The following is a 12,818-nucleotide window of genomic DNA, read 5'->3' as shown; positions in this document are numbered from 1 at the left end:
TGAAAGAACTTTAGCCTAGTGAATCTATGTTGCCTTGGATCCAGCAATTTTGTAGATAATTCACTACTTTTTCTTTCAGCATAGTCTCCATTAATTTTCTCACCACCAAGGTGAGGCTAACTAGCCTGTAGTTTCCAGCCTCCTCTCTGCTACCACTTTTGTAAAGCAGGACCACAACTGCTTTTCTCAAATCTCGCAGTATGACTCCCATTTCCAGGGATCTATTGAACAGGTCTTTCAGTGGACCCACCAGGACAACTCTGAGCTCCCATAGTATCCTAGAATGCACCTCATCTGGCCCCATGGCCTTGTCCACTTTCAGTTTTCCTAGCTCTTCCCACACACTTTCTTCTGTAAAAGATGTTGTGTCTACCCCCATTCCCATCTACGGTCTTGTCAACCAGCAATGGCCCTTCTCCAAGGTCTTCTTTAGTGAACACAGAACTGAAGTATTTGTTTAATATTTCTGCCATTTCTTCATCTGTCTCTACACCTTGCTTCTTGTCACCTTTCAATTCACTGTACCACTTCAGACCTTCCTTCTTTCTCTGATATATCTAAAAAATATTTGGTCACCTCTTTTTACCTCTTTGGCAATCCTTCCTTCTGCTTGATCTTTAGCTTCCCTGATTTTTTTTCTCCGTCTCCCTCAGTTTCACCAGGTATTTTTCCCTGTGTTCCTCTTTTTGGGATCCTTTATACTTCCTGAATGCTGTTCTTTTTGCCCTTATTTTATCAGCCACTTCCTTTGAGAACCAGAATGTTTTTTTCCTCTTACTTTTGTTTTTCTTTTCTAACATATACATTTGTTGCCTTTGTAATAGCTCATTTAATTTGGCCCAATGTTGTTCCACCTCATCCATTTTCTCCCAGTCTTCTAGTTCTACCCTAAACCAATTAAGTCTGATACATCACTTTGAATGCATATACAGCATTCCTCTCTGCTTCAACAGCAGCGGAAATGTGGAAAAGAGGATTTGTATTCAGACAACAACCAGCAAGGACTGAACTTCACAGTCTGGGTAAACAATAAGCATGGGGGTAGCTTGCTTATTATGGCGGTTACTACCCTAAACCAATTAAGCCTGATACATCACTTTGAATGCATATACAGCATTGCTCTCTGCTTCAGCGGCAGGGATAAATGTGGCAGAGGATTTACATTCAGACAACATCCAACAAGACGTTGATCTGTGCAGTCTGGGTAAACAAGCATCGGGGTAACTTGCATGATGTGGCAGTTACTACCCTTAACCATTAAGCCTTATGCTCACCTTTGATGCAACTCCAACATTACTCTCTGCATCAGTGGCAGGGGATGGCAGGACATTTGAATCAAACAGTTACCAACAAGGGCCCTGAAATTGGTGGTTGGTGAAACAGATAAGTATGGGAAAATAAGTGTGGGAGCTTGCTGGGCAGACTGGATGGGCCGATTGGTCTTTTTCTGCTGTCATTTTTATGTTTCTATGTAAGTTCTTCCTCCAGGTATATCCCCATTTTGTCAAAGTCTGTATTTTTGAAATTTAAAAACTCAGGTCTCTGTGTGACTTCTCTGTAACTTATTTGTAATATGAAACCTATATCATCTGATGATCATTTATTTATTTATTTATTTAACATTTTTTATATACCGAAGTTCTAGCAACAATGTTGCTAATCATTTCGGTTTACATATAACATTGGGGTGACTTAACATGTGTGTCTTACATGGAACAGGAACATGAACTTGGAGAAAATTGAATAAATACTAATAACAAATAACATTAAAAACAACAGTAGTAATAGAAATGTTATATACATTGGTCATTGATCATTGGTGCTCAGGTGGGCACCAGTCTGGACATTAGAGACATTATCCCCATTAGTGAGTATTAGGTCGAGTATCACACCCTTCCTTGCATGTTCTATTACCATTTGTTTGTACAGAGCCACTTGAAGGGCATCTACTATCTCTCTACTTCTTGCACATTCCACAGAAGGAATACTCCAATTCACATCTGGCTTAATAAAATCTCTAACGATCAACCCTTCTCCCTTCTTTCCCACTTTTTGGATGTCTTTCACCAGATCTCAACCAGGTCTTCAGTTTGGGTTGGAGGCCTGTAGACCATACCAGTATAAATGGAAGAACCATTGTCTTGTTTTAGGATAGCCCATAATGCTTCGTCCCTACTCCATGTTCCTTGCATTTTGGTTGCATTGATATTGTTTTTGAATTAAAGTGCTACTCCTCCCCCTTTTCTATCCTCTCTCGTCTTCCTTAACAATTTATAGCCTGGAATGTGTTGCGACCGTCGCTGCCCGACGTCTTCACTCCGCCCACCTTACCACATTGGCGACTCCCTCTGGGGTTGATAGAAGGCTGACTGCCGCGGTGTCTCTCTTTCGACCTCGTCTGGCGTCCCCGGACCGGCCTGACGCTACAATCCACCATGTTGATCTGATGCCTAGGGGCGCGCGCACGCGGTGCGGCCCCGCCTCAATTATCAGAAGTGGTGCGAACCTCAGGGGTGTCCCCCTGAGATGATGTCATCCGCTTCAGATATTTAAAGGTCTGTGAATTGCTAACAATTCGAGTTAGCAAGGATAAGGATTCGATCTATCTACGCTACTCTGCCTCCTCGGACTTACCAGGGGTACCCGCTCCTCAGGGGCCTCACTCTCTCTCTCTCACTTTGTAGGTTGCAGTCTGGAACTGGTACTCGCTCCTCAAGGGCCCTCGTTCCCGGACTTCTTCGGAATTCACTTCTGCCTGGAAGTCATCGCTGCCTACTACATCTGTGAGTTACCATCGCTCTCTCAGAGCTTTCCCTGGAACCAGGTACTCGCTCCTCGAGGGCCTACTTCATTCCAGCTCCTTGGCTTCTATGAGACATTGTGTGAGTGTTACCATCAGGTTCTGACCATGAACTCTGCATACCCTGCCTACTCACTATATTTCAGTTTCTCTATAGCTCAGCCTCCAGGGATTGCTGTTCCAGTATCTGAGGGACTACATCCCAGCTGGGCATTCCAGCTCACTACTGCCACCTCTGGTGGTTCAGTATACTGTCTAATAAAAGAACTAGTGTGTGTCTGTCTCTTAACTCTGAGCCTGACTGATGGTCCCTCTCGGGATCTTCCCCTGGGGGCGTGGTCATCTGCCACCGGCCCAAGGATCCACCCACAACTCTCCTAAATAATAGCAGAATGGCCATATTCCAGTCATAAGACTTCATGACAGCAATGTCCAATGCAGCACGACACTGCCTCTTCCCAGCCATGGGTCCCTTGCAGAGCCCAGGTCAAGGCAACAGCTTTTTTTCTGTGCTTTCTCTATTTAAACAAAAGAGCATTGGTCTCCCATGGTAAAATAGCACTGCATCTGGGCCCCTTCTCAAGGCAGTTTCTTTGACCCAACCATGCCAGCTCCACCCACTGTGCCCGCTGCACTTATTATCACTATGTTATCTGTCCCAAGGAGCATCTTCACGACAAGAGACCCTTCATCAACAGGTTTAAAATGTTATTCTAAACAAACATATCTTTGACTCCTATTACATTCTTTTATTTCCGGATTCTTTAACTCATGGTACAGCATCTCTGCAAGGCAACACCCAGATCCTTTGCTTCTTGAGGCTCCTCCATTCACTGGCAACAACACTGTTCTTTATTTTTATACTCTCCTCTCAAACCTTAGTGCAAGCCCTGTGAGAAATACAGATGCTCACAGGCTGTTTAACTCTGACAACAGTGAGATGATCAATAGCGCTGTCTCCTTGGCTAGTTTCACAGAAATAAAGATTAACAAATAAAAACAAATATTTATTTATTTATTTTGAATTCTTGTATACCGACATTCCTGTATAGTACATATTCATAAATATGTAGGATGAGACCTTTTTTTTGGACTAGCAATGCATTTCTTGACTAGCTTTCGAGAGCTAATGTTCTCTTCTTCAGGTGGGAATACAATGAGCAAAAAATGACATTCTATCAGGAAATATGAATCATTTATTTATTTATTTATTTAACATTTTTCTATACCGACCTTCATGAAAAATTTCATATCAGATCGGTTTACAGGTAACAAAGGGTATAACTTAAACAAGAACAATTCACTAGAAGCGGAAGTTACATATAACAGGGGTAGATAACTTGGGGCTAGGCTAATCAGAGGTAAAGGACAGTGTAACTGAGGAGAACTAGAAAAGGCAATGAAACAAAAGAAACATAAAGGGCATTCCAATCATAGGGTGAAGGGGAGGAAAAAAGAGAAAAGGGGGAAAGGGATGAGGGAATGCCTTTTATGATTCCCTTACATTTCCTGGTATTGTCATGTTTTTCTCATTCTGTTCTGACCGAAGAAAGAGAGTATTGGCTCTTGAAAGCTATTCAAGAAATGTATTAAGTTAGTGTAACCCTTCCTGGCAGGGTACACACAATGTGGAGAGGATCTGATGCCAGCTGGGATACGCGATGCCAGCCTCTCATTAGGGTTCAGTGGAAGTTGCTTCAAGCAGATGGGGAAGTGGACCTGGGCTCAGAGGCGAGGGAGATGTTTTAGTTTTTCCTGGGCTGGACAAGGAATCCTGCAGCATAGGTCTCCCCATCTAAGAACCCCTTCTGACTGCTCCTCCAATCCTGCTCCCCAGGAGCTTGCACGAGTAGATAAAGTAGGGACAGCCAACTTTTATTTTTTGGAGCCACGCGCATCTTTTAAAATCCGGGGTCGGCGTTGTGTGCGGCGAGCCGCCCAGCCTGCCTCTGTTCCCTCTGAGGCCGCTCCGAAATCAGAGCAGCCTTGGAGGGAACATTTCTTTTGTCCCCCCCCCCCCACCTTTTCCTCCCTTCCCCTATCTAACCACCCCCTAGCCCTAACTAAATTCCCCTCCCCTACCTTATTTTGTTGAGTAAAGCCTGCCTCTGGCCTCTGGCAGGCATAACTTGCGCGCGTTGCCAGCTCCCTGCCCCGGCACAGGCCGCTGTGCCGGAGCACTCTGCCCCGTCCCTGCACCGCCGTCACACCTCTGGCCCCTCCAACGGACCACTGCCACGCCCCGGACATGCCCCTGAATGCAGCGCCACCCCTGACATGCCCCCGACACGCCCCCATTTAAAGCCCCAGGACTTACATGCGTCCCGGGGCTTTGCGTGCACCAGCGGCCTATGCAAAATAGTAGGGATGTGAATCATTTTTGAACGATTAAAATTATCGTCAGATAATTTTAAAATCGTCCAAAATCGTTAGAGTGCACGATACAATACAAATGCCCCCGATTTATTGTCAGGGGCATTTGTATTGTATCGTTAAATAGGGCGCGGGAAAACCGGCACACCAAAACAACCCTAAAACCCACCCCGACCCTTTAAAACAAATCCCCCACCCTCCCGAACCCCCCCCAAAATGTTTTAAATTACCTGGGGTCCAGTGGGGGGGTCCTGGTGCGATCTCCCTCTCTCTGGCCACGGCTGCGTTAAGAGAAATGGCGCCGTGGCCCTTTGCCCTTATCATGTGATAGAGCAAAGGTAGCGCCGGCGCCATTTTGAATATTGGCAATACGACCCGCGTGCAGGAGGTCGCTCCCGGACCCCCGCTGGACTTTTGGCAAGTCTTGTGGGGGTCAGGAGGCCCCCCCCCAAGCTGGCCAAAAGTCCCTGCGGGTCCAGCGGGGATCAGGGAGCGATCTCCTACGCTCCTGACGTCGGGGGACAAAAAAACAAAATGGCGCCGGCGCTACCTTTGACCTGTCATATGACAGGTCAAAGGTAGCGCTGGCGCCATTTCTACAACGCACGGAGGTCCGAGAGTAAAAGATCACACCGGGACCCTTCCTCTGGACCCCAGGTAATTTAAGGCATTTTGGGGGGGTTCGGGAGAGTGGGGGATTTATTTTAAAGGTTCGGGGTGGGTTTTAGGGTTGTTTTAGTGTGCCGGTTTTCCCGCCCTCCCCCTTCCTCTGCCCCTTCCCCCGATTTACGATTTTTTTGACGATAAATCGGGGGAATTGTTATTGTATCGCGGCTCTAACGATTTTTGACGATTTAAAATATATCGGATGATATTTTAAATCGTCAAAAAACGATTCACATCCCTAACCTCTATTATAACCCCCCTCAGCCATCTCTTCTCCAAGCTGATCAGCCCTAACCTCTTCAGCCTTTCCTCATAGGGGAGCTGTTCCATCCCCTTTATCATTTTGGTTGCCCTTCTCTGTACCTTCTCCATCGCAACTATGTTTTTTTTTAGATGCGGCGACCAGAATTGTACACAGTATTCCATGGAGCGATATAGAGGCATTATGACATTTTCTGTTATATTAACCATTCCCTTCCTAATAATTCCTAACATTCTGTTTGCTTTTTTGACTGCTGCAGCACACTGATCGACGATTTTAAAGTATTATCCATTATGATGCCTAGATCTTTTTCCTGGGTGGTAGCTCCTAATATGGAACCTAACATGGTGTAACTACAGCAAGGGTTATTTTCCCCTATATGCAACACCTTGCACTTGTACACATTAAATTTCATCTGCCATTTGGATGCCCAATCTTCCAGTCTTGCAAGGTCTTCCTGTAATGTATCACAATCCGCTTGTGATTTAACTACTCTGAATAATTTTGTATCATCCGCAAATTTGATAACCTCACTCATCATATTCCTTTCCAGATCATTTATATATATATTGAAAAGCACCGGTCCAACTACAGATCCCTGAGGCACTCCACTGTTTACCCTTTTCCACTGAGAAAAGTGACCATTTAATCCTACTCTCTGTTTCCTGTCTTTTAACCAGTATGTAATCCACAAAAGGACATCGCCTCCTATCCCATGACTTTTTAGTTTTCTTAGAAGCCTCTCATGAGGGACTTTGTCAAACGCCTTCTGAAAATCCAAATACACTACATCTACCAGTTCACCTTTATCCACAGCTTTGAAGGAACATCTGCTTCATCTTGCATTTAATGGTAAATAAACAGTATGAATATCATCATTCTGTTTTCACTGTAAAAATGATGTACTAACATTGTGATTTTAATGGTAAAATTGCAGAGTTGTTTTAATATTATATGCACCAATAATATCTGGTATTATTGTTTTGGTTTCTGTGAAACTAATATTTTTGTTTTCACTGTATGTTTTTTGTTTTAATATGTATGTATTTTTGTAAATCACCCAGGCCTTTTTAAGTGTTAGGCGATTAATAAATTTTAATAAATACAAATACAAATACACATGTTTATTAACCCCTTCAAAAAAATGAAGCAGATTTGTTAGGCAAGACTTCCCTTGGGTAAATCCATGTTGACTGTGTTCCATTAAACCATGTCTTTCTATATGCTCTATGATTTTGATCTTGAGAATAGTTTCCACTATTTTTCCCGGCACTGAAATCAGGCTCACTGGTCTATAGTTACCTGGATCGCCCCAGAAGCCTTTTTTAAATATTGGGGTTACATTGGCCACCCTCCAGTCTTCAGGTACGATGGATGATTTTAATGATAGGTTACACATTTTTACTAATATATCAGAAATTTCATTTTTGAGTTCCTTCAATTCCCTAGGATGCATACCATCCGGTCCAGGTGATTTGCTACTCTTTAATTTGTCAATCTGGCCTACTACATCTTCCAGGTTCACAGTGATTTTGTTCAGTTCGTCTGACTCATCACCCCTGAAAACCATCTGCGGAACTGGTATCTCCCCAACATCCTCATTAGTAAACATGGAAGCAAAAAATTCATTTAGTCTTTCTGCAATGGCCTTATCTTCCCTAAGAGCCCCTTTAACCCCTCTGTCATCTAATGGTCCAACCAACTCCCTCACATGTTTCTTTCTTTGGATATATTTTAAAAAGTTTGGATATATTTTAAAAAGTTTTTATTATGAGTTTTTGCCTCTATGGATAACTTCAATTCAAACTTCTTCCCGGATACACAAATAATTTCCTTTTACCACCCTGGAGTCACTTCTCCTCCCAGAACAGCTCCAGGCATACTCGTTGAATGCTTGGCAAACGTTTTTCTCCACATTCCCCAAATCAAGCTTTGTACAAACTACTTCCTTCCCAAGTCTTCCACTGCTCGTGAGACCTTCTACTACTTCTCTTTCTATGGGACCTTGGATGAGTCCCTGAGGTTATCTCCCCATGAGAGAAACATCTTCCAGCCTCAGGCCTTTCCCTTGAGGAAGAAAGACCTTGCAGAACCCACTCCCTTTTGGAGAGGCACTCCAGGCCACCCACTCCCCTTGGGAGTCCCTGCAATCTCCCCCTGCCGGACTTTAAACTCTTTTTATAACCCAATGCGCTTCCCCCTAAAGAATCTCTCTCCCATCACTTCTTAAAGAAGACATTTCCCATTATAATCCAATGAACACTTTATCCACACTTTACTTCATACTATGCATAGTGTAATTTTACCATACATAATGCCATCTAGTGGCAGTTCTACACAATTACCCCATAGAAAAGTGCTAGTTTGCACATTTCCCTAGAACTTCTGCAGTTACTCTTAACATTGCACATTCCATACTCCAAACTTTATGGTACATGGACAACCTCTGCTCTCCTACAGTATCATCACACCCCCTTTATTCTACAAAACCTATCATCAGAACTCAAATAGAGATTAACTAGTTTCCCCCATCCAGAATCCTTTCTAAAACACTCAGTAATGATAAGGCACCATTTGGGAGGCCCATCCCATTAGTCCAATGAAAAGGTATCGCCTAATAATTTTTTTAATTTATTGTTGTTTTCATTTGTTTTTCATTTTAGGGCTGGCCCTAAATATTGGAACTCACTCCCACCAGACCTCAGGCTTGAACAATCGACACCCACCTTTAAAAAAAGACTTAAGACCTGGTTGTTCAACCAAGCATTCTCCTAACCCAATTATCCTAGTACAGATCCCAAGGGTATATCCTGCCCTTGACATATCTACAAGTTTCATCCAGCACTAATAAACCATCCATAGTAGCTCACTCTCCCAGTGAACGTCATGACAGTTGGCTTTAGGCCCCGCCAAGTCAGTCCCAGCGATTACACACATTGTTCCTCCAAGTTCTTTGTATATAAATTGTATTCTCCCCTTTCACTGTAAGATTTTATCCAAGTTTCATTCACCCTGTTCATTGTAAGACATTATACTTTATACTGTCATTGTAATTGTTGAAATGTAAACCGAAGTGATTAGTAACTCTGTTACCTGAACCTCAGTATATAAAACTGTTAAATAAATAAATAAATACATTTTTTCTGTGCATTCAAATGAACTAACATGGTAACCACATTAGTTTATGTTTGGCTAGTTGGCATGATCTGCAGCTTCTATCTTGGAATTGGCAAGAATTAGGCATGGATTTACATGGAGATTAAGTGGGATCTATGGTATTACAATAGGAGGGGTAAATGGCAGATTAGAAGGGACTTACAGTACTTAATTGTCAGTATATTTTTATGCCTTTAACATGTCCTCCTCTGTTTTTAAATAAGCTCTTTCTTAGAAATGCCTCATTAAGTCTAGTCCATTAGATAGTCTAATCACTGCCTTATCAAACTCCAGCCTGGACGCCAAATGAATTAATTTATGGCGACTGATACTTGCTAGCCAAGCTTGATAAACTATCCAATTAAATTATTCAAGCCAAATTTAAAACTTCCCAAAACTTGCATACTTATAGCCTTACCTTTTTGGATTTTATAAGAAATCCTTATTTGATTGATGCATGCATGTGTGGGTAGGGGAGGATCGGAAGGACTGAACACATTATTGTCACTTTCGGCAGCACAAAGAGCAGTAAGTAGGGTCACAGTGGCCTAGCCAAGCCCTCTGGGGTTTTTAATCCTATTTTAAACATCCTGAATAGTGTAATTGCTAAAAACCCTCAAGGGCAGTCAGGAATGAAGTAAGTTGGATGTAAAAAAGCAAGTAACCTTAATTTCCAGCCTCTCTGTAACTTTACAGTATTAAATCATTGCAGGGATGTCTTATTTTGCCAGTCTCTTTAGACCCCAGAAGAATTATAGGTGTTGCATTTGCAGGTATATCTAGGTACCCTTAAATGGTCCTGTGCTCAGGGGGACGTCAGGCTCTTTTTTAAAATTACATTTTACACCTCAGTAAGCATACAGTACAGGAACCGCTTTCTCAGTGTTATTTATACCCCTGCGATACAAAAGGGAATAATATGAATGTTATTTATCTAACTTCTCAGCCTTATTGACTGCTACATTTCACAGCATTCAGTGCTTTTTGGAACAGGAATAAATAACAGTACTAGTAACCTCCAGATCTGATATAAAAATAGATAGTTATTAAGGGGTAAATATTACTTTGATGATTATTGCTTTGGTCTGCTTTCTCTCTAAAACGTAATAAATAAAGTCTCTTCAGGGGTCTGTAAAAGTGCCATGATTTGTTAAGAAATCAGACTGAGCTCTTAGCTATGTGCTTTAGGCTTTTGGATTCATCTATAGCTGAGAAAGGGTTGCTCATCCACTGGTTACCGTATTGACTGGAAAATTGCTGAGGAAGTACCAGTAAGTAGAACAGTTATGCTAAGCAATTATAATCAACAACACTATATGTCTAAAATTTTTTAGAAATGCCATATACCTGGGATGTTAACAGGAATAAGCAAGTACTTGGGAGGCTGAAGCTTAGTCTCTCTTGTCCAGGACTGCTAATCTCTCACTTCCTCCTCCTTCCTACCAGCCTTCCATCCTTCACCCATATCTCTATCCATTGTTCACCCTCTTTCCTCTTACTTATTTCCATCTCTTTTCTATATACTTCTCCCCTCCAACACTTGCTCAGCTTTCTCACTCCTCGCCAATATGCCTAATCCCTCCAGTTTCATCTCTCCCCATTTCTCTATCTTTTCTTTCATTTTCATGATTCTAACTCTACCTCATCTCCCCATTCCTCTTCTCCTCATCTCCCCAATGGTTCTTTTCTCATCCCATATCCCCTCATGCTCTTTATCTTCCCCTGTTTTTCCCCATTATCTCATCATGTTCCTCTTTCTCCCCAATGCTTCTTTGTGTTCCTCTTCTCTTTCCATATTCTCCGTCTTCCTCTTCTTCCTTCCAAGTCCATCCCCCCCCCCCCCCCCCATCTTCTTCTCCTTTTCCAGTTCCAGTACCTTGACTAGCTGAAATCATGTCCAGGACAAATACTTGAATCTGCCTCCTTATGAAAAGTATTTGCATTTATCCTCTTTCTGTCACACCCACAGACCTCTAACTCCCCTCTGTATACCTCCGCCCCCCCCCCCCCCTCCCCACCTCACAGCCATTTATTTATTTCTGTATACTTTCCTTATCATTTTGTATACCTATGTTGGCATTAGGCTTCCCACCACCATGATCCCTCCTATTAAGGTTCCAGGGTGTCGTCATAAGATGTAGATTTCCTTGTGAGGCTAGGCCAAGTTAGGCCAGCTGTCTCTTCTTCCACTAGACAACTGGGCAAGCTGCCTTCTCTCTCCAACTTTGGACCACGGGTCCAGACCCTGCTTTTTATCTGCACACGTGGCCACTGGGACGGAACCTACTCTCTCCTGCATAGGCCTCTCCCATTCTCAAGGGCTCAGGCGCACTATATCCCTTGCATTCCCTAATGCTATGACACTCCTTGAGCACTATAAATTGGCCAATGGCCATATTTTCAAGATTGTACGATGAATATTCTTGAGATAGATTTGCATATACAATCCTAAAATAGGTTCATTGATCATCCTGAAAACCAGACTTGTTTGTGGTACCAAGGACTGGGAGTCTGCCTTCCTTGTGATATATTTTATAGGCAAGCATGTTCAGTTCCATAAAGCTGAAATGAGGCACAATGTATTCATTATGGACACAAGAATTTTCCTGTGAGCATTTCTGTTACTATGGAAATTATGACTGCAAAAATCCTCAGGATTTCTTCCCCAAAGGATTTTAGAACCTTCTGTCACTGAATGCTAATTTCTTCAGCAGAACTAGAGCTGGCAAAGTAAGAAAAAGGAAATCATTAAAATATAAAAGGAAAACCCTAATATATAAAGATATGGATATGGAAAAGATACTAGTGCATCACAAGGAAAAATGCAATTGATTAAAAAGTCAAGTTGTTTATTTTTTTTAAGGGGTTAGTGTTCTAAGATGGATTTGTTTTGCACATACCATGACAGACATGAACTTCTCTTGTTAGGTAGAGGGTATGATCTCAGTCATTCAGATATAACCCCTGGGCTAGAATACTGCATGAGGGCCTTAGGAAGCACACCTCAAACTCATTTCAAGTTATCACTACTCCCTGTAGATGATACTTAATTCTGAGTGTCCAGAATTCCCTGAGCGGGGGAAAGATAGTTCTATGCATTGCTCAGCTCTCACCCAAGCATTCAAGTAGATGGTAAATGTCACTACTAATCACGCTGGAAGTGGATATGATTTCCAACTTAATCCCTTACAATAAGTATTGGAAATAAAGGGTAACAGTTCTAATATGTACAAGTTCAATTTTTACACTTTAGGTTTCTAATAAATTTGTGACTGTAATCTTCCAATAATTGTATCTAGTTTTCAAAGCAAAGGCCAACTGATAATTTTGCTCTGTGTCCAATGCAGTTGCTGAGGTAAGTTTTACACATCCTCCCAATGTTTGGTGACTAAGATTTACCTCAATTTAGATGTGTTAATAAAAAGTCTCAAATAACATATTCTTCCTGTACCTTTCCTCAATCTCCTCTTTCATTTAGTTCGTACCTGGATGGTACCTTCAGATACCTCCCCTTCCTTGATGATCTCCTTGAGATGGTTGTGGACCATACCTGAATGGTCC

This window comes from Rhinatrema bivittatum, chromosome 2 (genome assembly GCF_901001135.1).
Source record: "Rhinatrema bivittatum chromosome 2, aRhiBiv1.1, whole genome shotgun sequence".
Lineage (NCBI taxonomy): Eukaryota > Metazoa > Chordata > Amphibia > Gymnophiona > Rhinatrematidae > Rhinatrema > Rhinatrema bivittatum.
The sequence above is the reverse complement of the archived record's forward strand: the minus strand, read 5'-3'. Positions refer to the sequence as shown.